This window comes from Stegostoma tigrinum, chromosome 4 (assembly GCF_030684315.1).
Source record: "Stegostoma tigrinum isolate sSteTig4 chromosome 4, sSteTig4.hap1, whole genome shotgun sequence".
Classification (NCBI taxonomy): Eukaryota; Metazoa; Chordata; class Chondrichthyes; order Orectolobiformes; family Stegostomatidae; genus Stegostoma; species Stegostoma tigrinum.
Genome location: NC_081357.1, coordinates 95,405,472 through 95,428,783, shown reverse-complemented (window position 1 = coordinate 95,428,783; position 23,312 = coordinate 95,405,472). Strand labels below are relative to the sequence as shown.

Here is a 23,312-nt window from a genome sequence, read left to right as displayed (position 1 = left end):
ACATGCCATTCAGAAACATAACCTTTCAATACCGAGACTGTGCTACCAATCCGGGCTGTTTAAAATGTTGGGAACCACCAGCTATTTTAGTCATTGTTACTTCAACTTTCAGTCTGACTGCACAAAGTGCTGGCCTTCTTCCCCGTGCAAACATCTTTGTGATTTCATCCTTCATGTGTGTTCAGACCTTCTGTACTGCCTCTCACATTCTCATTCAGTTTCCTGTTGCATTTTGATGAAAAGATAGTCGTCTCTCATCTGGTCTTGACATCACTGAGCGAGCAGGTGGCAGTTTTAAATAACTTGCATTTATGTAGCGCCTTTCACTATCCCAACATGCTTCATAGCGACTTTTGAAAAGTGTTGTCAAAGTTGTAATGCAGACATTATGGTGGCTAATTAGAACACAGCGCACGTCTACAAAGATTGATGTTAAAGGTACAATAAAAACTAAAAGATTATTACTGAATTCTTCGATGGGAGCTCTAATTTAAAATCCGGTTCCCAGGATAATATTGTCAAGCAATGGCAGCGAGCTCGCTGAAGAGGAAAATGACAGATATACTGTAGCTGTCCTCTCTGAATAATTCTTATTATATGCTACCAAATATTGTACATTGTGTGAACTAATAACTGCTCAATAAAGATAAAAGACCAGGTGATTTTGTTGATCATCTTGTGCTCTTTAATCATTTTAAAGTATACTCCCTAAGGAGAGTGATCTGTTAGCTCTTGGAAGTTGACAATATACTCCATCAAGAGGTCAAACTTGTCAACATGTTGCTGTTGTAATAGGAGATTGCCGTGGACTCTCCAGGAATTAAAGATGAATCTCTGATAATAAAATCTGTTGTCAATACTTTGATCAGTTCATTGAGAATTTGTTCATTTTCAGTTGGCGTGGCAAGACTTACGAGGCTATAAAAGAGGACAGTTCTTATGAACAATAAGCTTCGAGTCACTGAGGTTAGAGGCTAGAGAAAGTGTGATGAAACCTCCAGGGCAATGGCCAACCAGAATTGGCAACTCTAGCGTGAGATACATTTTTGTCAATCCATGTGCCTCATGGTTTGACTGCGCACATTCTCAAATCTAGGCCCAGATCTCAGCCACTGTGCCAAATAGTGCTGAAGTACATTGTACTTTTTGTCTTTAATCCATCTTGTACAAGGATCATTTCCTCAAAAGTCCTTCATTCAAGGAGGCCAACCACCTTGCTATACATAGAATAGGTTCCCATGTTTCTGACATTGCAGCAGCAGCAATTGCCTGCAAAAACTATGTCATTGATTGTAAAATGCTTTGGGACGTTGTGATGTAGTGAAAGGTGGTGCAGAAATGCCACACTGTCTTTTCTATATATAGATTTAAACAGCAATAAAGCCTGCAATCGCTCATGGTGCAAATTGAAAGCTTGCTGTTTTAGAAGATGAAGCAGGATCTTGTATTACATGTCTCTGTCATCAAAAACGCTGCTACACACTGTGTGTGTGTTTGTGTGTATTTATGTCTGTGTGACAATGTGTGTGTGTGTCTGTGTTTATGTCTGTCTGTGTGTGTGTGTGCCTGCGTGTGTATGTTTGTGTCTGTGTGTATCTGAGTGTGTTGTGTGTGTGTGTGTGTGTGTGTGTGAGAGTGTGTGTCTGCATGTGTGCCTGAGTGTGTGTGTGTGTGTCTATATGTGTATGTGGCTGTGTGTGTGTGCCTGTGTCTGTGCATGTGTCTGTGTATGTATGTGAGTGTCTGTGTGTGTATGTGTCTGTCTGTATGTGTCTGTGTGTGTGTGTCTCGATGTGTGTGTCTGTGTGTCTATGTGTATGCTTGTCTGTGTGTATGTCTGTGTGTGTGCTATGTGTGGGCGTGTTTGTGTGTGTGTGTGTGTGTGTGTGTGTGTATATGTGTGTGTGGGTGTTTGTGTGTGTGGGTGTTTGTGTCTGTGTGTGTATGTTTGTGTATATGTGTGTCTGTATCTGTGTGTGTGCATATATGTGTGTGTGTGTGTGTGTTTGTGTATGTGTGTGGTGTGTGCCTGTGTGTATATGTGTGTGTGCGTATGTGTGTGTGTTTGTGTATATGTGTGTTTGTGTCTGTGTGAGTGTGTGTTTGTGTGTATGTGAGTGTCTGTGTGTGTGTATATGTGTGTGTGTGTTTGTGTGTATATGTGTGTGGCGCGTGTCTGTGTATGTGCATGTGTGTTTGTGTATATGTGAGTGTCTGTGTGTGTGTGTGTGTGTGTGTTTGTGTGTCTGTGTGTGTTTGTGTATATGTGTGTTTGTGTCTGTGTGCGCGTGTATATGTTGAGAAGTTATAATTGAGACCCTTCAGAAAACCAGGCAGCTCATCAGATCCAAGAAAGCTGCCTTTAAAAGGGAAGTGCTAAAAATATCAGGGCTTTTAGCCAGCTGTGGGTGCTGACGAGACACTGCGAGTTCGGTTTGGCTGGAATGTGTCTGCACATAGCAAGCCTGTGAGAGATGACAGGCTGCTATAAAAAGCTGGCATCATCCTCCCATTGTTTAATCCTGTCACAACAGCTAATTACTCAAGGCAGCTCTGATTCAAGCTCCCTTCTCCTGGCAGGGGGTTCAGGAACCACAGCACACAGATCACTGACAAAAGAACCAGGGGGAAGATGAGGAGATTTTTTTTAAATGCAGGAAGCTGTTATGCAAGCAGATTAGAAAAATGAAAACCTTGACATGTAGAACAACTTATCACCAATTAAATACTTCTGAACAGTGGTCATAATAATAAGTAAACACAGCAATAATATTGTCCCACCAAAACAGCCATGTAATTATATCTAGGCCTTTTCTTTAATGAGAGATAGTAGGAAGTGCCGATGCTGGAGAATCTGAGACAACAAAGTGTAGAGCTGGATGAACACAATAGGCCAAGCAGCATCAGAGGAGCAGGAAAACTGAGTCTTGACCCGAAACGTCAGCCTTCCTGCTCTTCTGATGCTGCCTGGCCTACTGTGTTCCTCCAGCTCCACACCTTGTTATCTCTTTAGTGATACTGTTTGAGGAATAAATAGTGGTTGAACACCCCGCCCCACCCCCCCACACACTCTCCTCCTGCTGTTCTGTAATATAACACCAATTGATCTTTCAGGCATGTGCTAGCAGGTACAATATTTCTATCTCCCTCTCATCACTTGTTTATCCCTGTTCCCTGTATTCCTTTTTCCCTTGCACTATCTTTATGACCTGAATCTTCTGATTCATTTGCAGGTTGCCCACCATTGAATTAAACCGCACAAAAGGAGGTCATTCAGCCCATCACGTCAGTGCTAGCTATTTGACAGAGTCTGCCTTCTCTTTTCCCATGGCCCCTATTTTTAGAATTCCTTTTGCAAATTACTTTGATCATGCTTCTCCCAGTAGTTCAGGCTCACTGCGCAAAAGTATTTCCCTTCATGTTACCTCTGGTTCTCTTGCCGATTATCAAATTAATTCAGTGTCCTTTGGTATCTGATCCTTCTGGCGGTCTTTTTATGGAGTTATGAAGAAGGATCACTGGACCCAAAATGTTAAATCTGCTTTCTCTCCGCTGATGCTGCTTGATCTGCTGAGTTTTTCCAGCAATTCTGACTTTGTTTCTGATTTCCAGCATCCGCAGTTCTTTGGTATTTTTAAAACTGTTTTTCGTTATTTACCCCTTCAAACTAGTTCATGATTTTGAACATGTCTTTCAAGTCTGCAAACCCGCTCCGTTATAAGGAAGAGGGCCCAATTTCTTCTTTAAAGAAGATAAAATGTGTTGACTCATTTTTTTTCTCCTTTTGTTCAGTCCCTTCCTATTTACGTTCATGATCTTTCTGACACTTTGTGTCAGTTTCAGAATTTCCAGTTTGTGGGTCCCAGCCTGATTGTTTCCTCACCCCATCACCCCAGGACTTGACATCACACATGTTACTTTCAACACAGCCAACCTATTTTCACCTTCTTTCTCCATGGCTCACCATTATCCATCTCTTTGTCAGTCTAACTGTCTTTCTCTCCCATTGGGCTCCATTTCCACCTATTGTTCACTCCTTTACCTCCCCCAACTCTGTTTTCAGCATATATACCACCATTTCCTGGCTAACATCAGTTCTGAAGAAGGATTGTCACTGGGCCCTGAATGTTAATTCTGCTTTTTATGAAGTTCCTCCAGCAATTTTGGTTTTGTTTAAAATAAAATACCTACTCACTTTAGGAATCCAAGGTATAAAAATAATATTTCCAGGAATATTTAATTTAGTGTTGGGTGCTGGATTGGGCAGCTCGGAGAAAACAATTCTTGAGATATTTGATACTTTCTGAGCTGAACACTAAATTAGAAGCTGAACAAGTAATGTACTTCTATACACAGTTAGGTATAGTACAGTTATTGGGTGCCAAGAGATTAAATAAATAACAGATGCTTTGAAGGGGTACTGAAAGATTGACAATTATTTCAACCTCAGCACTAATGGTCTTCATGAAAGAACAGGCTTTATCAGAAGAGTACAATATTCAAGGAATCCATTGATTATTTCATTAATGGCATTGACAGACTAGAGGAAAGATATGACAATGATGGCTTAAAATCACAATTCATCAGAGGCTGAATTGAGTATTCATCAGATATATTACAGTCCAAAGAAGACCTGGCTATAGATAAAGCCATTCAAATGTTAAGTGATGTAGAGACCTGGAAGCAACACTACTCAGTCCTAAGGGAAGGAGACCAAATTTGAGTTGGGTGGTTTTTTGAGCCCATTTAATTCCTATAGTACATAACTACAAACAGACTCATAAAAAACCAAAGTAGCAGGCAGGACAGATAACCAACACCAAAATTCTTGCCAATTCAGTCAAGCAAAGAAACTTCATGTGCCTGAACAGTACCCACATTCAAATCGAAAACATAATATAATAAGCCAATAGCTCAACATTTGAAAATATGCTGAAGCAGGGCACAGCTGTCGAAAATCAAAGAACTAAGAACTATTCATACAAAAAGATAGAGGAGATAAAGGATAAATAAATGATAAATCTAAACTTTTCCACTGAATAATGGGCTTTCCAGACCAAACATTTTGGCAAGTGAACCTTTATGTCAATTGGCATTTCAAAAATGTCAAGTTAAACTCAGGAGCACGTATCATAATATTAGCAGATTGTAAGGCATTTGTTGACAACACACAGTTTACAGACAGCAGAAGTTCATCTACATATCTGGGAGCATCACATTAACATTAAAGGCATGCTACTTCGCGATCAGGATTCTCACTCCTGGGTAGAAAATATGCGATGACCTCAATCTCATTCAAAAGCTAGGAGGGATCAAACAGCAAAAAATCAAGGAACAGCTGTAAGTTCCTCCCACTGTGAAAATGCCACGAGGACAGTGAGGGAGTAAGGAGGGCTCAGAGAGGTCAACAAATCATTTACCTTCTCCACCCACTGTCTCCCTCTGCAGCAAATGTGACAGAGGCTGGGGCATAGCTCCTGAACCTCACCCAGCCTTGCTTAAGAGTATAGCCCATTGTCTGACAGGAGGGAAAGCTGCCATCACCAGTATACACCCAGAATGGCCTTTTTACCATCCGCTGAGAAAAGTGACTGTCTGCTTCTCTCTGGTTAGACACTGACTGTTCACCAGTAGCTCGTGTGAGGAAGGCTCCTTCCTGACAGAGAATCTGATACATCTTGTGAAAGGTACTCCGTGGAAATAAAATTACAGGAATAGCTCCTAGACTGTTCAGTTAGATAATGCAGGACAGGGATTGTGATTGTTCACAACATCCTGTCAACTTATGGAAACGCTTCCACTTTCCAAATCTACTAAATCATTGTTCATTGATAAAAAGAAAAGAGGGAAGAAAAGGAGAATGAGAGGGAGTGAGAGGGAGGGAGAGACGATATTTGGGCTGGATTTATACTGATAGGCAGAAATATAGGAGAGTGGATGGCCAGGAATAATTGGACGAGAAGGTACAAACTTACTTCACTCGCCATATCTCCTTATATTTACACATTCCCAATTTAAATGCCAGATAACAAAGTGTGGAGCTGGATGAACACAGCAGGCCAAGCAGCCTCTCAGGAGCACAAAAGCTGACGTTCTGGGCCTAGACCCTGCCAGTGCCTCGGTTTACGATAGAATTGTCCATGTCAGCAGGTCACACTGTAATTACATTCACCCACCACTAGTGGCACTGCAGGGGTGACCTTCTCCCTCTGAATAGGAAGGTGATCAATCCCTGTCGCAATTCTGATTGGCCTCCCTGCAAAAGATAAAAGCTGCTCACCTTCATGCTCACCAATTCCCAGAGGCCCTGGAAAAGCCAGACTCTGTGTTCTAACAACAGGTACTTTCTCCAAGGCAACCCCCAAGGCAATAAAAATCACAAGAGGCTTCACAGGGCTTGTCTCAGACAAAGCTGAACGCCAAGAAGGAAACATCACAACAGGTCTTGAGAACGATGAACAAGGCTGGCAGAGGCCGAGCAGTGCTGAGAAAATGCCGCACTGTCAGAGAGATGTTCTTTGAGATGAAGCATAAAACTGAAACCATATGTCACGTACATGTCATGGTACTATTTCAAAGCACAACATTGTACCTCGATCAGGGCCCTGGTCAATATTTCTCCATGAGCCAATATTAGCACAATTCCGTTATCTGGTCATTTTGACATTGCTATTTTTTGGCAGCTTTCTGTGAGTAAACTTATTGTTTCTTTTTCTACAACACAGCAGCAATGACACTTCAAAACTCCCCCACTGGCTGTGAAGCAGTTTGAGAGGTACCGACAATGTGAAAGATTCGACATGAATGCAATTCATTTATTTTCTTTCGCAGGTGTTAAAAGAGAAGTGGAGAGGTTTGGATACAACATCCAGAAGCGAGGGCCCACACAGCTGAAGGCACAGTCAGAAATTGTTGAGGAATGTGCAAGACACTGCGCTCGATAGGGCAGAGAACTCCTACAGAGTGTTGTCGGGCCTGGAGGAGAATACAGAGAGAGGAGGGTTGTAGGGGATGGAGGAAGTTACAGAGAGAGGGAGGGTTGTAGGGGCTGGAGGAGGTGACAGAGAGAGGGAGGGTTGTAGGGGCTGGAGGAGGTTACAGCAAGAGGGAGGGTTGTAGGGGCTGGAGGAGGTGACAGAGAGAGGGAGGGTTGTAGGCGCTGGAGGAGGTTACAGAGAGAGGGAGGGTTGTAGGGGCTGAAGGAGGTTACAGAGAGAGGGAGGGTTGTAGGGCCTGGAGGAGGTTACAGAGAGAGAGGGAGGGTTGTAGGGGCTGGAGGAGGTTACAGAGAGAGGGAGGGTTGTAGGGGCTGGAGGAGGTTACAGAGTGAGGGACGGTTGTAGGGGATGGAGGAGGTTACAGAGAGAGGAAGGGTTGTAGGGGCTGGAGGAGGTTACAGAGAGAGTGGAAGGGTTGTAGGGGCTGGAGGAGGTTACTTTGGAGGAGTGAGTGTGAGTGAGTGAGTGAGGGTGTGACTAAGTGAGGGTGAGTGAGCGAGTGTGTGAGGGTGTGAGTAAGTGAGTGAGGTTGTGAGCATGATTGAGTGAATATTAGTGAGGTTGAGTGAGTGAAGGTGTAAGTGAGTGAGGTTGTGAGTGAGTGAGGGTTAGTGAGATTGAGTGAGTGAGGGTGTCAGTGAGGGTGCGTGAGTGTGTGCGAGTGAGTGAGTGACGGTGTGAGTAAGTGAGGGTGTGAGTGAGTGTGAGTGAAGGTGTGAGTGAGTGTGAGTGAGGGTGTGTCAGTGAGAGTGTGTTAGTGAGGGTGTGAGTGAGGGTGTGTGAGGAAGTGTGAATGAATGAGAGTGTGTGAGTGAGTGTAAATGAGTGAGAGTGTGAGTGAGTGAGTGAGGGTGTGAGTAAGTGAGTGTGATCGAGTGCATGTGTGAGTGAGGGTGAGTGAGTGAGGGTGTTAGTGAGTGTGTGTGTGTGAGGGTGTGAGCGTGTGAGGGTGTGAGTGAGTGAGTATGATTGAGTGTGTGTGTGATAGTGTGAGTGAGTGACGGTGTGAGTGAGGGTTTTGAATGAGTGAGTGTGAGTGATGAGGGTGTGAGTGAGTAAGTGTGAGTGAGTGAATGAGTGTGTGAGAGGGTGTGAGTGAGTGTGAGTGATGAGGGTGTGAGTGAGTGTGTGAGTGGAGGTGTGAGTGATGAGGGTGTGAGTGAGTGTGAGTGATGAGGGTGTGAGTGAGTGTGAGTGAATGAGGGTGTGAGTGTGAGTGATGAGGGTGTGAGTGAGTGAGTGTGTGAGTGATGAGGGTGTGAGTGGGGGGGGTGAGTGAGTGAGTGACGGTGTGAATGAGTGAGGGTATTAGTGAGTGAGTGTGAATGACTGTGCGTGAGTGAGTGAGCATATGAGTGAGTGACGGTGTGAGTGAGTGAGGCTGTGGGTGTGAGTGAGTGAGTGAAGTGCGAGTGAGTGGGGTGTGAGTGAGTGAGGGTGTGAATGAGTGAGGGTATGAGAGAGTGAGTGTGAGTGACGAGGGTGTGAGTGAGTGAGTGTGTGAGTGAGGGTGTGAGTGATTGAGGGTGTTAGTGAGTGAGTGTGTGTGTGAGGGTGTGAGCGAGTGAGGGTGTGAGTGAGTGAGTGTGATTGAGTGTGAGTGAGTGATGGTGTGAGTGAGGGTGTGAGTGAGTGTGTGAGGGTGTAAATGAGTGAGTGTGAATGAGTGAGGGTGTGAGTGAGTGTGAGTGAGTGTGACTGAGGGTGTGAGTGAGTGAGGGTGTGAGTGAGTGAGTCTGACTGAGGTTGTGAGTGAGGTGTGAGTGAGTGAGGGTGTGACTGAGTGTGTGTGAGTGAGTATGTGAGTGAGGGTGTGAGTGAGTGAGTGTGAGTGAGTGAGGGTGTGAGTCAGTGAGTCTGAGTAAGTGAGGGTGTGAGTGACTGAGAGTGTAAGTGACTGTGTATGAGTGAGTGAGCATGTGAGTGAGTGAGGGTGTTAGACAGTGAGTGTGAGTGAGAGTGTGAGTGAGGGTGTGAGTGAGTGAGGCTGTGAGTGAGTGAGGGTGTGCTTGAGTAAGGGTCTGAGTGAGGGTGTGAGTGAGTAAGAGTGTGAGTGAGTGTGTAAGTAAGGGTGTGAGTGAGTGATGGTGTGAGTGAGTGTGTGTGTAAGGGTGTGAGTGAGTGATGGTTTGAGTGAGGGTGTGAGTGAGTGTGTGAGTGAGTGAGTGTGTGAGTGAGTGACCGTGTGAGTGAGTGAGTGTATGATGAGTGAGGATGTGAGTGAGTGAGTGAGTGTGTGAGTGATGAGGGTGTGAATGAGTGAGTGTGAGAGTGAGTGACCGTGTGAGTGAGTGAGTGTATGATGAGTGAGGATGTGAGTGAGTGAGTGTGTGAGTGATGAGGGTGTGAATGAGTGAGTGTGAGTGAGTGAGGGTGTGATTGAGTGAATGTGAGTGATGAGGGTGTAAGTGTGAGTGAGGGTGTGAGTGAGTGTGTGAGTGATGAGGGTGTGAGTGAGTGAGTGTGAGTGAGGAGGGTGTGAGTAAGTGAGTGTGTGAGTGGTGGTGTGAGTGAGTGACGGTGTGAGTGAGTGAGTGTGTAAGGGTGTGAGTGAGTGATGGTTTGAGTGAGGGTGTGAGTGAGTGTGTGAGTGAGTGAGTGTGTGAGTGAGTGACCGTGTGAGTGAGTGAGTGTATGATGAGTGAGGATGTGAGTGAGTGAGTGAGTGTGTGAGTGATGAGGGTGTGAATGAGTGAGTGCGAGTGAGTGAGGGTGTGAGTGAGTGTGTGAGTGATGAGGGTGTGAGTGAGTGAGTGTGAGTGAGGAGGGTGTGAGTAAGTGAGTGTGTGAGTGGTGGTGTCAGTGAGTGACGGTGTGAGACAGTGACGGTGTGAGTCAGTGAGTGTGAATGAGTGAGGGTGTGAGTGATTGAGGGTGTGAGTGAGTGCGTGTGATTGAGTGTGAGTGAGTGATAGTGTGAGTGAGTGACGGTGTGAGTGAGTGATGGTGTGAGTGAGTGTGTGAATGAGTGAGTGTGAGAGAGTGATGTTGTGAGTGAGGGTGTGAGTGTGCAATTAAGGGTGTGAGTGAGTGTGTGAGCGAGTGAGTGATGGTGTAAGTGAGTCACGGTGTGAGTCAGTGAGTGTGAGTGAGGGTGTGAGTGATTGAGGGTGTTAGTGAGTGGGTGTGTGTGTGTGAGGGCGTGAGCGAGTGAGGGTGTGAGTGAGTGAGTGTGATTGAGTGTGAGTGAGTGATGGTGTGAGTGAGTGTGTGAGGGTGTAAATGAGTGAGTGTGAATGAGTGAGGGTGTGAGTGAGTGAGTGTGACTGAGGGTTTGAGTGAGTGAGTGTAAGTGATGAAGATGTGAGTGAGTGAGTGTGACTGAGGTTGTGAGTGAGGTGTGAGTGAGTGAGCGTGAGTGAGTGTGTGTGTGAGTATGTGAGTGAGGGTGTGAGTGAGTGAGTGTGAGTGAGTGAGGGTGTGAGTCAGTGAGTCTGAGTAAGTGAGTGTGTGAGTGACTGAGAGTGTAAGTGACTGTATGAGTGAGTGAGCATGTGAGTGAGTGAGGGTGTTAGACAGTGTGAGTGAGTGATGGTGTGAGTGAGTGTGTGAATGAGTGAGTGTGAGAGAGTGATGTTGTGAGTGAGGGTGTGAGTGAGTGTGCAATTAAGGGTGTGAGTGAGTGTGTGAGTGAGTGATGGTGTGAGTGAGTGACGGTGTGAGTCAGAGTGTGAGTGAAGGTGTGAGTGATTGAGGGTGTTAGTGAGTGGGTGTGAGTGTGAGGGCGTGAGCGAGTGAGGGTGTGAGTGAGTGAGGGTGATTGAGTGTGAGTGAGTGATGGTGTGAGTGAGTGTGTGTGTAAGGGTGTGAGTGAGTGATGGTTTGAGTGAGGGTGTGAGTGAGTGTGTGAGTGAGTGAGTGTGTGAGTGAGTGACCGTGTGAGTGAGTGAGTGTATGATGAGTGAGGATGTGAGTGAGTGAGTGAGTGTGTGAGTGATGAGGGTGTGAATGAGTGAGTGTGAGAGTGAGTGACCGTGTGAGTGAGTGAGTGTATGATGAGTGAGGATGTGAGTGAGTGAGTGTGTGAGTGATGAGGGTGTGAATGAGTGAGTGTGAGTGAGTGAGGGTGTGATTGAGTGAATGTGAGTGATGAGGGTGTAAGTGTGAGTGAGTGTGTGAGTGATGAGGGTGTGAGTGAGTGAGTGTGAGTGAGGAGGGTGTGAGTAAGTGAGTGTGTGAGTGGTGGTGTGAGTGAGTGACGGTGTGAGTGAGTGAGTGTGTAAGGGTGTGAGTGAGTGATGGTTTGAGTGAGGGTGTGAGTGAGTGTGTGAGTGAGTGAGTGTGTGAGTGAGTGACCGTGTGAGTGAGTGAGTGTATGATGAGTGAGGATGTGAGTGAGTGAGTGAGTGTGTGAGTGATGAGGGTGTGAATGAGTGAGTGCGAGTGAGTGAGGGTGTGATTGAGTGAATGTGAGTGATGAGGGTGTGAGTAAGTGTGAGTGAGGGTGTGAGTGAGTGAGGGTGATTGAGTGTGAGTGAGTGATGGTGTGAGTGAGTGTGTGTGTAAGGGTGTGAGTGAGTGATGGTTTGAGTGAGGGTGTGAGTGAGTGTGTGAGTGAGTGAGTGTGTGAGTGAGTGACCGTGTGAGTGAGTGAGTGTATGATGAGTGAGGATGTGAGTGAGTGAGTGAGTGTGTGAGTGATGAGGGTGTGAATGAGTGAGTGTGAGAGTGAGTGACCGTGTGAGTGAGTGAGTGTATGATGAGTGAGGATGTGAGTGAGTGAGTGTGTGAGTGATGAGGGTGTGAATGAGTGAGTGTGAGTGAGTGAGGGTGTGATTGAGTGAATGTGAGTGATGAGGGTGTAAGTGTGAGTGAGTGTGTGAGTGATGAGGGTGTGAGTGAGTGAGTGTGAGTGAGGAGGGTGTGAGTAAGTGAGTGTGTGAGTGGTGGTGTGAGTGAGTGACGGTGTGAGTGAGTGAGTGTGTAAGGGTGTGAGTGAGTGATGGTTTGAGTGAGGGTGTGAGTGAGTGTGTGAGTGAGTGAGTGTGTGAGTGAGTGACCGTGTGAGTGAGTGAGTGTATGATGAGTGAGGATGTGAGTGAGTGAGTGAGTGTGTGAGTGATGAGGGTGTGAATGAGTGAGTGCGAGTGAGTGAGGGTGTGATTGAGTGAATGTGAGTGATGAGGGTGTGAGTAAGTGTGAGTGAGGGTGTGAGTGAGTGTGTGAGTGATGAGGGTGTGAGTGAGTGAGTGTGAGTGAGGAGGGTGTGAGTAAGTGAGTGTGTGAGTGGTGGTGTCAGTGAGTGACGGTGTGAGACAGTGACGGTGTGAGTCAGTGAGTGTGAATGAGTGAGGGTGTGAGTGATTGAGGGTGTGAGTGAGTGCATGTGATTGAGTGTGAGTGAGTGATAGTGTGAGTGAGTGACGGTGTGAGTGAGTGATGGTGTGAGTGAGTGTGTGAATGAGTGAGTGTGAGAGAGTGATGTTGTGAGTGAGGGTGTGAGTGTGCAATTAAGGGTGTGAGTGAGTGTGTGAGTGAGTGAGTGATGGTGTAAGTGAGTCATGGTGTGAGTCAGTGAGTGTGAGTGAGGGTGTGAGTGATTGAGGGTGTTAGTGAGTGGGTGTGTGTGTGTGAGGGCGTGAGCGAGTGAGGGTGTGAGTGAGTGAGTGTGATTGAGTGTGAGTGAGTGATGGTGTGAGTGAGTGTGTGAGGGTGTAAATGAGTGAGTGTGAATGAGTGAGGGTGTGAGTGAGTGAGTGTGACTGAGGGTTTGAGTGAGTGAGTGTAAGTGATGAAGATGTGAGTGAGTGAGTGTGACTGAGGTTGTGAGTGAGGTGTGAGTGAGTGAGCGTGAGTGAGTGTGTGTGAGTGAGTATGTGAGTGAGGGTGTGAGTGAGTGAGTGTGAGTGAGTGAGGGTGTGAGTCAGTGAGTCTGAGTAAGTGAGTGTGTGAGTGACTGAGAGTGTAAGTGACTGTATGAGTGAGTGAGCATGTGAGTGAGTGAGGGTGTTAGACAGTGTGAGTGAGTGATGGTGTGAGTGAGTGTGTGAATGAGTGAGTGTGAGAGAGTGATGTTGTGAGTGAGGGTGTGAGTGAGTGTGCAATTAAGGGTGTGAGTGAGTGTGTGAGTGAGTGATGGTGTGAGTGAGTGACGGTGTGAGTCAGAGTGTGAGTGAAGGTGTGAGTGATTGAGGGTGTTAGTGAGTGGGTGTGAGTGTGAGGGCGTGAGCGAGTGAGGGTGTGAGTGAGTGAGGGTGATTGAGTGTGAGTGAGTGATGGTGTGAGTGAGTGTGTGAGTGAGTGTGTGAGGGTTTAAATGAGTGAGTGTGAATGAGTGAGGGTGTGAGTGAGTGAGTGTGACTGAGGGTGTGAGTGAGTGAGTGAGTGAGGGTGCAAGTGAGTGAGTGTAAGTGATGAGGATGTGAGTGAGTGAGTGTGACTGAGGTTGTGAGTGAGGTGTGAGTGATTGAGCGTGTGAGTGAGTGTGTGTGAGTGAGTATGTGAGTGAGGGTGTGAGTGAGTGAGTGTGAGTGAGTGAGGGTGTGAGTGAGTGAGTCTGAGTAAGTGAGGGTGTGAGTGACTGAGAGTGTAAGTGACTGTATGAGTGAGTGAGCATGTGAGTGAGTGAGGGTGTTAGACAGTGAGTGTGAGTGAGAGTGTGAGTGAGGGTGTGAGTGTGTGAAGCTGTGAGTGAGTGAGGGTGAGTGAGTGAGGGTGTGCTTGAGTAAGGGTCTGAGTGAGGGTGTGAGTGAGTGAGTGTGTAAGTAAGGGTGTGAGTGAGTGATGGTGTGAGTGAGTGTGAGTGAGGATGTGTGAGTGAGTGTGAGTGAGTGATGGGGTGTGAGTGAGTGAGGATGTGAGTGAGTGAGTGTAAGTGATGAGGGTGTGAGTGAGTGACTGTGTGAGTGAGGGTGTGATTGAGTGAGTGTGAGTGATGAAGGTGTGAGTGAGTAAGTGTGAGTGAGTGAGGGTGAGCGATGAGGGTGTGAGTGAGTAAGTGTGAGTGAGGGTGTGAGTTTGAGTTAGGAGGGTCTGAGTAAGTGAGTGTGTGAGTGGTGGTGTGAGTGAGTGACGGTGTGAGACAGTGACGGTGTGAGTCAGTGAGTGTGAATGAGTGAGGGTGTGAGTGATTGAGGGTGTGAGTGAGTGCGTATGATTGAGTGTGAGTGAGTGATAGTGTGTGAGTGAGTGTGTGTGAGTGAAGGTGTGAATGAGTGAGGGTGTGAGTGAGTGAGTGAGGCTGTGATAGTGTGTGTGAGTGTGTGTGAGTGAAGGTGTGAGTGAGTGAGGGTGTGAGTGAGTGAGTGAGGCTGTGAGTGAATGAATGTAAGTGAGTGGGTGTGAGTGAGTGATGGTGTGAGTGAGGGTGTGAGTGAGTGTGTGTGAGTGAAGGTGTGCTTGAGTGAGTGTGAGTGATGACGTTGTGACTGAGTGAGTCAGTGAGTGAGGGTATCAGGTACAGTCACACTCTGCCTTATCCACTATGTCCTGCTGCCTGTTCCCCAAAGCTGGGGCTTCCTCAGTTCAGTTCCAGCTCCCTGTCCTGTCCCATGGGTTGTGCCCTGATTGTATGTCTGGCTTCACCAGTTCTCAGCAGTACTGGTGCAGTACCATCCCTAAACCAGCCCAGTTCATCCCCTCCCCCCACTGCACCACACAACCAGCCCAGCTCTTCCCCCCCACCCACTGCATCCCAAAACCAGTCCAACCTGTCTCTGCCTCCCTAACCTGTTCTTCCTCTCACCCATCCCTTCCTCCCACCCCAAGCCGCACCCCCAGCTACCTACTAACCTCATCCCACCTCCTTGACCTGTCCGTCTTCCCTGGACTGACCTATCCCCTCCCTACCTCCCCACCTACACCCTCTCCACCTATCTTCTTTTCTCTCCATCTTCGGTCCGCCTCCCCCTCTCTCCCTATTTATTCCAGTTCCCTCCCCCCATCCCCCTCTCTGATGAAGGATCTAGGCCCGAAACGTCAGCTTTTGTGCTCCTGAGATGCTGCTTGGCCTGCTGTGTTCATCCAGCCTCACATTTTATTATCTCAGCAGTACTGGTGTTTGTCAGGTCGCTGATCTGTCTGTAACTCTCCAGGCTCTGGCCACTACTGAGTCCTGCAACTGGAGGATAAACTGCACTGGAGATAATGGGAAGGGTCTAGGCCCGAAATGTCAGCTTTTGTGCTCCTGAGATGCTGCTTGGCCTGCTGTGTTCATCCAGCCTCACACTTTATTATCTTGATAAACTGCACTGGAACCAGTTACATCCTTCCGCATCTCTGCCTCACTTGGTACGACCCTACATGTAGAGAAGTCCCTGCAATTTTGTTTTCTGCAAAAAAAGATGAGGGGAAGGAATGGAACAATGAACATGATGGGATGGAATCCATTTAGTGAATGGCTCGTTTACAGCCTGTGAAATCAGCGGTACGGATTTCAATGCTGGCTGTAATTCTGTCAGGCGCCTTGCTCTGGCAAACAGGTTCGATAATACAGCCTCAGAGCCAACAAGCAATGACGAGTAGCTGCAACAACAACGTTCCAGCAGTGCAGGAAGCTGGCAGTCAGCCAGGGCTGGCCTCATTCACCACCCCCCCCCCCCCCACCCCCCCACCTCCCTTCGCCACACACCTGAACCCACCCAGAGGTGATGACTCTCACTGCAGCTGGCTGCTCAGATCTGGAGCTGGATTTCCTGGTTTGCTCCTGGCATGTACCAGTTCGATGCAGGTTACACGCAGTTTTAACTGATCTTCCCTTCTGGGATGTGAGACTCACATTGCCGAAAGGCAGAGTGAAAAAACCTGTTTGGCTTTGTTCCTTTGTTGGGTTTCAGAACAATCGAGACAATTTACTTGCAGTTTTCAACTTGGTGGTGATGCTGTGTTTTTGTGTGTGTTTGCTGCACTCCTAAAGCTGTTTTGTTTAAGTATGTGTTCACACTGACCCCTGGTGTATATGTTGAAACACATTACAACAAAACCCGATGGTTTAAACTTGTATTAGAGATAACAGGAACTGCAGACGCTGGAGAACCCAAGATAATAAAGTGTGAGGCTGGATGAACACAGCAGGCCAAGCAGCATCTCAGGAGCACAAAAGCTGACGTTTTGGGCCTAGACCCTTCATCAGAGAGGGGGATGGGGTGAGGGTTCTGGAACAAATAGGGAGAGAGGGGGAGGCGGACCGAAGATGGAGAGAAAAGAAGATAGGTGGAGAGGAGAGTTTAGGTGGGGAGGTAGGGAGGGGATAGGTCAGTCCAGGGAAGACGGACAGGTCAAGGAGGCGGGATGAGGTTAGTAGGTAGGAAATGGAGGTGCGGCTTGGGGTGGGAGGAAGGGATGGGTGAGAGGAAGAACAGGTTAGGGAGGCAGAGACAGGCTGGGCTGGTTGTGTGATGCAGTGGGGGGAGAACCCTCACCCCATCCCCCTCTCTGATGAAGGGTCTAGGCCCGAAACGTCAGCTTTTGTGCTCCTGAGATGCTGCTTGGCCTGCTGTGTTCATCCAGCTCCCCACTTTATTATCTTGGTTTAAACTTAGATTTTCTGCTGTCGACCAACAAATTGCAGGGTTGCTGGTGAGTGGAATTATTCACAGTTTTATAGGATTGCTGCTTATCAATCACAGTTAAATTCATGGAGCAAGTCAGTCTCAATTTATTCCCATTTATTCATGGAGTTGTAGGTAGGAGAGGTATCAGCGCATCATACTGGCCAGCAAACTGCCTGACAAGTTGTCATCAGTGTCATAGAGTCATACAGCATGGAAATAGGCCCTTCGGTCCAAACAGTCCATGCTGACCACATTCCCGAACTAAACTAGTTCCACCTGACTGCACGTGGGCCATATCCCCCCAAACATTTCCTATTCCTGTACTTATCCAAATGCCTTTTAAAAATGGTAACTGTACCCCAATCTACCACTTCCTCTGGGCGTTCATTCCACATACGAACCACTCTCTGTGTAAAAAAAGTTGGTCCTCATGTCCTTTTTAAATTTTTCTCCTCCCACTTTAAAAAAGGCATCTCATTTTGTACACCCCCTCTCTAGGGAAAAGATCCTTGTCCATGCCACTCATGATTTTATGAACTTCAAAAAGGTCACCGTACAACCTCCTACATGCCAGTGAAAAAGGCCCCTGTCTATTCAGCCTATTTTTGTATCTCAAACCCAGCAACAACCTGGTAAATCCTTTCTTAACCCTTTCTATTTAATAATATCCTTCGCAGAACAGGGCAAACAAAACTGGACACAGTACTCCAGAAGAGGCCTCACTAATGTCCTCAACATGATGCCCCAACTCCTACACTCAGAGGTCTGAGCATTGAAGGTAAGCCTACTAAATGCCTTCTTAATCACCCTGCAAACATATGATGCAAACTTCAAAGAATCATGTACCTGAACCCCTCAATCTCTCGGTTCGTCAACACTACCCAGGGCCCCACCATTAATTGTATAAGTCCTGCCCTTGTTTGTCTTACCAAAATACAATACTTTGAATTTATCCGAATTAACCTCAATCTGCCACTCCTTGGCCCATTGATCAAGGTCTCATTGTAGTCTTAGATAACCTTCTTCACTGTCCACTACCCTGCCAGTTTTGGAGACATGGGAAAATTTGGTAACCGTGCCCCCTATATTCTTATCCAAATTGTTTACATAAATGACAAAACAGAAGTGCTGATCCCTGAGGAACAGTCCAGTCCAAAAAGCAACCCTCTACCACCACCCTCAGTCTCCTACTGTCAAACCAGCTGTCTGTGTGTGTGCTGCTGGCCCACTCACTGAGTCTCAAAGATGAGAGGAAGAGGACAGAGGGATCAAGACCATTGCTGCAGAACAGAATATACCTGAGAGAGAAAGATAACACAGTCACAGTCAATATTTTGTGCAGAATGTTTCCATGTGAAAAGTGCCCTCATTGTCGACTGAACTGTCTTGTTCCTTCTGAATTTAACCTTCAGATTCATCCTTTTGTTACCCCACTTGATAAGAAATGACATTAGAATCTCTCAGTCTCAAAATTAGGGAATGCCTGACAAACAGAGTCATGACAATGTCTGTTACTGAGTCTCAGAGGGGGCACTGGCCAGAATCAGGGCTAGACAAGATTAGCCAATCCCAGAAGGGGCATTGACTCTCAGAGTGCCTCAGCCAATACCATTACCTGTTGCCCAGTCCATGAGATGTTCGCAGTCAGTGCTAGGCTGAGATTCAGATCAGACCCAGAGCTGGGCAAGATCCGGGGTTGGATCAGACCTAGAGACGGAGCAAATGCAGAGATGGAGCATGCTGCTGATAACAAATGTGGGCACCATTGAATCCAGAGGTGAAGCCACTCATCCTTTGAGTTGAGGGCGAGATAGTGTCAGACCTTTGCTATCAATCCCTCGTTGATGTGATGAACTCTTATCCCCATTAGCCTCTCAACCCAGGCTCCAGCCCTTATCTGGCCTTCTTTATTCATTGCTGGGCCAGCATTTGTTGGCCATCCCTTGTTGCCCTTGTGAAGGTGGTGATGACCTGCCTTCCTCAACTGCTGCAGTCCACCTGCTGAGGGTAGACCCACAATGCTGCTAGGAAGAAAATTCCAGGATTTTGATCAGCAATGCTGAAGAACAGCGATAGATTTCCAAGTCAGGATGGTGAGTGGTTTGGAGGGGAACTTGTAAGAGGTAATGTTCCCATATACTTGCTGCTCTTGTCCTTCTGGATGGAAGTGGTCGTGGGTTTGGAAGGTGCTGTCTGAGGATCTTTGGTGAATTTCTGCGGTGCATCTTGTAGATAGTACACACTGCTGCTACGGAGCATTGGTGGTGGAGGGAGTGAATACTTGTGGATGTAGTGACAATCAAGTGAGCTACTTTGTCCTGGTTGGTGTCAAGCTTCTTGAGTGTTGTTGGGGCTGCACTCATCCAGGCAAGTGGGGGGTATTCCATCACACTCCTGATCTGGGCCTTGTCGATGGTAGACAGGCTTTGGGGAGTCAGGAGGTGAGTTACTCACCGCAGTATTCCCCAGTCTCTGACCTGCTGTTGTAGCCACTGTATTGGTGTGGTGAGTCCAGTTGGGTTTCTGATCAATGATTAACCCCAACTTTGATAGCACAAGACTCATGATGGTAACACCATTGAATGTCAAGAGGTGGTGGCTGGCTTGTTTAATATTTGGAGATGGTTATTGTTAAACAGTTGTGTGGTGCATGTATTAAATGATCAACTTGTGGCTTTTTTTGGTGTAGGCCGGAGTGTTGATAAGGAAAATACTGAGTGAGACTTCTCACGGTCTGAGCTGACTTTTGGTTGGATTCTGTGTGTGGGTTAATCATTTTACATCAGACCAAGTCAAGCAGTTGGATACAGCCTGGCACACAATGAAGGTTGACCAGTCAAGCTGGATCACATGATGATAATTGACCAATCAGCTTGGATCATGTGATAAAGACTGACCAATCAGCCTGGGTCACATGATGATGACTGACCCACCAAACTGGATCACATGATGATCATGACCAATCAGACTTGATCAGCTCAGCTTGATCAGGTGGGCCAAATGGACCAAGCAGTAGCAGGTGGAGTTTAATTTAGATAAGTGTCAGGTGCTGCATTTTGTTAGCGCAAATCAGGGCAGGACTTATACACTCAATGGTAAGGACCTGGGGAGTGTTATTGAACAAAAAGACCTTGGGGTACAGGTTCATGGTTCCTTGAGAGTGGAGTCCTAGGTAGACAGGATAGTGAAGAAGATATTTGGTATGCTTGTCTTTACTGGTCAGTGCACTGGGTGTAGAAGTTAGGAGGTCATTTTGTGGCTGTACAAGATATGGTGTAGGCCACTTTTGGAATATTGTGTTCAATTCTGGTCTCCCTGCTATAGGAAAGAAGTTAAACATGAAAGGTGTTCATGAAAGGTTTATGAGGATGTTGCCAGGGTTTGAGACACAGGGAGAGGCTAAATAGGCTGAGGCTATTCTCCCTGGAGTGTCACAGGCTGAGGGATGAGCAGGTAAAAGTTCATAAAATCATGAGGGGCATGGAGAGGGTAAATAGACATGGTCTTTTCCCACAGGTGGGGGAGTTCAAAACTAGAGGGCATAGGTTAAAGGTGAGAGGGGAAAGATTTTAAAAGGCACCTAAGGGACAATGTTTTCATGCAGAGGGCGGAGTGTGTATGGAATGAGCTGCCAAGAGGAAGTGGTAGGGGCTGGTACAGTTTCAATATTGAATAGGCATCTGGACGGGTAGATAAAGAGGAAGATTTTAGAGGGATACAGGCCAAATGATGGCAAATAGAACTTGACTAATTTAGGACACTTTGTCAGCATGGATGAGTTAGATCAAAGGGTCTGCTCCCATGCTGTACAGCTCAATGCCTCTGATGATGATGATGATGATAATAACTTGTCAGCCTGGATGATGTGATAAAGACTGGCCAGTCACTCGATCTGCCCCTCAAAGCTGCTAACATCCAGATCCCACATGTTTGCCTCCACACAACCTGCAAAAGCCACGCCCCTGACTGGGGGAAAATGTGAGTCAAAGCTTCACTCAGTTAACGCACAGGAGAAGCTGAGGCCAAGAGACTTAGGGCTAGGTTGGAGAAATAAACAGGCTGCAGTAACCACGTGTGACAGGGAGTAAACTGACTTAGCGCTTAAAGCAGAGAGGAGCGATTTGTTGGCAGACTCGGAGTACTCTGGCCCACTGGACAGAGCAGGTTCAAAGCCGGAGCAGGGACTCGGTATGGCGGACTTGCTCACACAAAGAGCTGGCAAAACCTGCCTACCAACAGGCTGATGCACAGGCCTAGTTAGGCTGGAGTGTCAGAGCACCGAGAGGAGGGAACCAGGTCAGCAGACAAACACCTCTCATAGGCCCCCCCACCCCCCCCCACTGTCACAAGGGCAGAGGAGTACACTGAGCATCCTGGGAGAGAGCTCCTTTTGTGAAAGCATGCTGGATATCCAGACATGGCCATTCTGCCAATGGGCTCGGGGTTAGGGCTTTGGGCTGAGTGTCTGGGAACCAAATACCTGTCTGTCACAGACACCCTGAACAATGGCCTCAGCTCATCCACTCTTCAGCATTAGGATCCAGGATGTTAGGCCTCAATCCCATCAGAGCCGGAAGCTGGTTTTGTAAAGAGCGCCATCCTGTTTTCAAGATCAAATCATCCACCACTAGGTCACAGTTTTTACACCAAACTTTTGATTTCTTTTTGACAGGCTTAAAGACAGTGGAATCAAGGTTTTACTGATTGTGGATGATCAGCCATGATCATAATGAATGGTGGTGCTGGCTCGAAGGGCTGAATGGCCTACTCCAGCACCTATTGTCTATTGGCTTCTCTCCTGACCTACGTGGCAGAGCTGTTGGCCTTGCCATCAAACAATCACAGAACCGTGGAGTACAGAATGAGGTTATCCAGTTCACACTGGTCTTGTTACTCTTTGAAAGGATTCTCCCTCATCCCAAACCCCTGCTCCTTTTCCATGACCCTGCATTTTAAAAGAAGAAATATTTCCCATCTTCATTTGAACGTTACCATTGAATCAGCTTCCATCAGCATCTTGGGTTGTAGCCGACAGTGTTGGGAAATTCTCCTCCAGTGCCAGTACAGAAGTAGTGCTGCACTGTCAGACATGCAGTTTCTCAGGTGCAACTTTAAACTGAGGCCCTGTCTGCTCTTTCAGGAGAGAGCAAACGGTCCCTCAACAATATTTGAAGAAGTACATGGACAATTCTCCTCATTTAACTGACCTTATGAAAATAAAACAGATGATCAGGCCACTATCTCATTGTTGTTTATTGGAGCTTGTTATGCACACACATTGGGTAAGCACAAGTGGGAACCAATGACGAAGCAATATAATAGTGTGGGGTCGTTCATCAATCTGTAATAATCGCTTGATTGTGAATTCAAAGGACACAGTGGCAGTTTGAGAATTTAAAAAGCTGTTGAGATCCCAAAAAAGTCTGATCTCGGGTCAAAGTGACATAAAGCTATTGGTTCGTCATCAGATCTTGTCTGATTCACTCAGGAAATGGGAATCCACCGTTGTGACCTGACCTAGCCTGGCTCCACGTGTGAGTCCAAATCGACACCAACACAGTCAGGCTTTAATTGCCCTCACAGGGAGACAATCGGTTGGAGTCATAGTCATAAAGTCACGCAGCATGGAAACAGACCCTTCAGTCCAACACATCCGAACTGCCCAGATATCCTAAACTAATCTAGTCCCTTTAGCCAGCATTTGGCCCATATCCCTCTAAACCCTTCCTCTTCATATACCCATCCAGATGACTTGTAAGGCTGTAATGGTACCAGATTCCACTACTTCTTCTGGCAGCCCATTTCATTCACACACCACCCTCTGAGTAAAAAAGTTGGCCCTTCCGTCCCTCTAATATCTTTCCCCTCTCAACTTAAACCTACACCTGAAAAATTTCTGAAGAAGGGTCTAGACCCAAAACGTCAGCTTTCCTGCTCCTGAGATGCTGCTTGGCTTGCTGTGTTCATCCAGCTCCACACTTTGTTATCTCAGATTCTCCAGCATCTGCAGTTCCTACCATCTCTGCCACAAATAGAAAGTGGGTACAAAGCTGAGATATTGACCAGTAGTGAATGCAGGATCACAGGGAGAAGGCAGGAAAGTGGATGTGAGGAACATCAGATCCAAATGAATGGTGGAGCAGGCCCAAGGGGCTGAATGGTCCACTCCTGTTCCTATTCCTTAGGGGTGTTATCAATAAATCAAACAAGGAATTTGAAGGTGGAGGAACGAATCCCTGGAGAGAGTGAAATTGAATAACACAGGGAGTGGTTGAGGTGAATACTGTAGTTATATTCAAGAGGAAACTCAATAAAGAAATAAAGGAGGGAGGAGTGAGCATACATATAATTTGTAAATTGACTTGCTTTGACACTCGTCTGTGACCATTGCACCTGACCTCCTGGCCTGGAGGTGGGTGACTGCCTGCTAGAAGACTCTCTGTGTATAAATGTATAAACACACATCCTTTTGTTTGGAATTAGCAATGGTTTTTTTGTTCAGTGGGATTGATCTGAAACCCTGGCAAGCAGTTGATTGCAAATGAATGCTGCCGTGCTGCCACAGATTCCTTCTGGCTTTGTGGAACATCACGATATCAAAACTGCAATTCAACATCCAAATTTTCAAAGAGAGGACTTTCCCTGAAGGAAACTATTTGCTGACAGGAACAGTTCCTCAACCCATTGTTGTTTCCATCTGTTCACACATGGCAGGTTTTGTAGACATTACCTAATGCTCACAGCCTCGGCCAGGCTGTCGACCAATTAGCTCACGGCCCACTGAAATAAATCTCAGCACTTGGTGGGGAGAGTGAAAGAGCTT

The 23,312-nt window shown here is 46.8% G+C and overlaps 1 long non-coding RNA gene across 1 annotated transcript; it reads left to right on the top strand.

The window, feature by feature from the left end:
- The first annotated feature begins 6,720 nt into the window (after positions 1 to 6,720).
- On the top strand, positions 6,721 to 21,723 carry LOC132209552 (uncharacterized). The gene is made up of 3 exons (XR_009445701.1): positions 6,721 to 6,775; positions 17,167 to 17,267; positions 21,162 to 21,723. It is a non-coding gene; the product is annotated as an uncharacterized LOC132209552 (long non-coding RNA).
- Positions 21,724 to 23,312: the final 1,589 nt, after the last annotated feature.